General features: G+C 48.4%; 1 long non-coding RNA gene across 1 annotated transcript; it reads left to right on the top strand.

The window, feature by feature from the left end:
• The first annotated feature begins 283 nt into the window (after nt 1-283).
• Nucleotides 284-2,819, top strand: LOC308474800. Its single transcript, XR_013984974.1, has 3 exons — nt 284-540; nt 1,219-1,381; nt 2,427-2,819. It is a non-coding gene; the product is annotated as an uncharacterized lncRNA (long non-coding RNA).
• The last annotated feature ends 943 nt before the right edge of the window (nt 2,820-3,762 follow it).

Here is a 3,762-nt window from a genome sequence, read left to right as displayed (position 1 = left end):
AGTACTTAACCCAAGGTACCACTGTAATGCAAAAGTGCTGAGAAGAAGGGGGGGGGCAGGACTATTGATTAATTTATTTGCTTCCTCCCTTCCCGCTACTGAAGACATTTCAACTCTCCCCAGTCCAGTTCTTCGATATCTCCAATTGATAATAATAATAATAATAATAATAATAATAATAATACGTTTCATAGGAGAGCCTGTCACTCTAGACTGTTATAGATATTTATAGACTGAAGAAAATGTGAAGTACATATATGGATCTCTCCCTCCCCATGCCAGTCACCCACCACCCACCACATCAGCATGCATTCGTCACTATAGGTAAGTGGTGACCCACGGAGCACAAAGGAGGGGTAGCTGGGAGCAAGCGGGCAAAGATGCGGGAAGTCTGAGATGGTGGGGCAGCAGGAGGCCCAGCAGATATCTTGGGAAGCTTTACATTTCATGTTGGGTTCGGCTACCCATTAGAGCGGGTGACCTGGAGGATCTCTGCCTGTAAAGTCAGAGGCCATGGATCAAACTGGGGCTTACTCGCAGGTAAACGTGCAGAAGAGTCGTGTCTCCTGGCCTGCTTGTTTGAAAGAATTCTAGGAGCCTGAACAAAGGCGCTCCCTCCTCTTTCTAATTTTGTGAGGATATTCCTCGCTGGGTTTAGGGGCCAATTTTCGTTTATTGATTTAATGTTCTTCGTAAGAGTTCTGAATACTAGCAAGAAAGAATGGGAAATGCATCGAAGTTGAGTTTACTAAACACACACACACACACACACACAAACCCCGATTTGATGAAGTGGGATCTAGTCTGCGGAAGTTTAGGCCACAATAAAATGTGCTCCGCTTTAAGGTACCACAAAACTCTTTGCTGCAACGACAGCGACAACAGCAGCAGCAGCAGCAGCAGCAAAACTTAAAAAGCTGAACACTGGGACTGTCTGGAATCCGAGTCTAAACCCTGTTGGGAAACTAACCCTCTTGAAATCAGCCTGGGTGGATTCTAGAGTCCGGGCCCATAAACCCCAATGGGAATGTGGAATGATAGGACATGGATTCTAAACCTCGGCAGTCCGCCGGGAAGATCTCCGGCTCACATCTCCCGGAAATGCCTTGGGTGTTGTGGTGGCAAATGCGCCGTCGGTGGCAACTTCCCCTGCAGGTCAGGGAGCCTTGCGCGCGAGAACTATATTATATCCTATGTACATATCTATCGCCCGCACAGGAGGGTTTATGGCGTCCCCGCGTCTCTAGCTCCCTTGGCAAGCTTTGATCCACACAACTCAAGAGGGGCTTGAAACAATGAGATTAAACGCTGCCTCCAACTTTTCTTCACAAACGGCCTCCTAGAGAGAAGCGCTCAGCTTGATGCAGCTGAAACTTTCTAGGTGAGGACCCCCCTCACTTTTTTTTCTCTCCCCTCCACCTCTCTTTTTCTTTTCATGCCTCCGCCTTCTCTCTACCTCGACGTGAAGCTCGGAGCTCCTGAGCAAACACTCAACTCTTCTCCGCTGGGTTGGAGGAAGGAGGTCTGTGGAACCGCTGGCAGCAGCAGCCCCGGCAGCCAGGCTTTCCAGAACGAATAACAAAAAGGTTACTGTACATAGAAACGTGCTGTCAGCCCGAGAGCCTCAAGTTGTTTGAATGTTGGTTTGGGGGACGTAAATATAGCAGCTCTGCGGTTCCCTCCCGCTCCTCTCTCTGCTTCCCCTCTTTAAATAATTCCATTTCAATTGGAAAAGGTTAGCCCTAGACACGAGGTACAATAATATTCCCCCCCCCCCAACAAAAAATCCTTAAGTTCTCTCCTATATTTTTTTTAAGCATTACCTTATCCCTTACTTATCGTTTATGGAAATAATGCTTCTCCCCATTGCGCGCCCCCCCCCCGCGCCCTTTTCCTAAAGGGACATGTAATTCTGCGGGTGAACTTTGGCTGGACTTTCCTTTTGCATCCCACACAGGGAACAGCCGTAGATTCCCCGGGCTTGCAGATGAGCCGAGTACTTAAGGTGAGCAAAAAAAATTAAATAAATATGCCACAGAGAAGCTGTGTGCTTTCTTGACCGGACTTGCATCTAGGGAGCTGGTTTCCAAGCGCAGTCCTTTTCCAAGCTGCTGCATGAGAGGGTGGAGTGAAAGAACTCTTTAAAAATAAATTCAAAACGCGATGAAATGAAATCGAGGTAAGGAAACGCGCTCAGGTCTCACGAAGGGCGCCGTCCTGAGACTCCAGAACCTCGTTTCACAGCGCAGGGAACCTTTTTGTGCATAAATCATCCCACACCACCCAGACCTGTGCATTTGGCAGCCGAAACTTTCCAAGCACACTTAAGAAAAACATCCCACTGTGGTCTAAGACTGTAACCTCTGCTCGTCATTTAGCAGCTTAAAGATCACTACTTTTTATTTATTTTTATTTTATTTTATCAGAGTGCAGAACTGAGGCCCAAGTCTACGGCAACAGAAACAGCTCTTTTCCTCCAACACTTGCTTCAGATCTCAGCTGTTTTATATACACATCCAGAGAGAGACTAGTGCAATTTAGGACCACGGCGGTAGGGAGAATCTGGTCGCAATCCTACCAGGCGCTTACTGAGGCGCGTGTGAAGGATTGGCGCTGATGCAAAGTTTCTGAGAACTCTGGACGTCTAACTGCAGACTCAAACACTGGGATGTGGGGGTGGGGGTGGAGAGAAGTGGATTATGGGTTTACACAACAATTCTAAACGCTTGGGAGTTAGACCCCCCCCCACGCCCACCCCACTCAGTTGTGGCTCGTTCCTCCCAAGCAATCTGTTCTAAGATTAAAATCAGTTAAACCTCGGGCGGAGTTCTCTCAAACTGCATCCCGGATTGTAACTCTGCTCATGGGCGTAGCTAAGCGGGGGGTGTGTGTGTGTGTGCAAGGAGGGGCAGCTGCCCCCTTAAATAAATATAAATAAAGAAAAATACATAGCTAACTGAGGTTCTGCCCCCCCCCACAAGAGGCCTGCCCCTCCCAACAAAAATCCTGGCTACGCCCGTGACTCTGCGGTATATTCTTCTCTGGTCCTACAGTCTCAAAAGGGCGGTAAAATTATCTTGGTTTTAAAGAGTCAGCCCTTCATTCCCAACGCATGCTTTCTCCTAAGGGACTCCACATATGTCAGGCCAGGGAGTCTTTCCCAGTCCTAACTGGAGACGCCAGGGATTGGATCTGGGATCTTCTGCACGCAAAAGGATTTCCCAGAGCAGCGGCCTTCCCTTTCATTGCCACCAAGCTCATTTTCTGTTCCTCCAGCGTAGAGAGAGGAAGGGACGAACGTACATCTCTCCTCAGTACGGTAGAACTACTGATAACGTTCCTAAAATCAGGCATCCCCAAACTCGGCCCTCCAGCTGTTTTGGGACTACAACTCCCATCATCCCTGACCACTGGTCCTGTTAGCTAGGGATGATGGGAGTTGTAGTCCCAAAACAGCTGGAGGGCCGAGTTTGAGGATGCCTGCTAAAACTCATCCATTTTCCTCCTGTTTTTATGACAGCCTGTGCCAGAAGGAAATGGGCAACTGCTGGTTTTCTTTTAACCTGTGTTAGCCCAAGGACCTACCCTCTGTATGGACCCATCCGGATGAGTTGAAAAGCCGTTATAAAAGAATCCTGAGCTAGAAGTAGGTTAATAACCTGCGAGGGAAAGTCGAGCTCTTTGCAAGGGAGGGACTCAAGTTTACAACCCCACCCCTCGCTGGCGTAAAAGTTGAAAGCAGTTGTCTCTCTCTCTCTCTAA

The sequence above is a fragment of the Podarcis pityusensis genome (genome assembly GCF_964106645.2).
Source record: "Podarcis pityusensis genome assembly, chromosome: 4".
Lineage (NCBI taxonomy): Eukaryota > Metazoa > Chordata > Lepidosauria > Squamata > Lacertidae > Podarcis > Podarcis pityusensis.
This window is presented reverse-complemented; position numbering and strand designations above follow the sequence as displayed.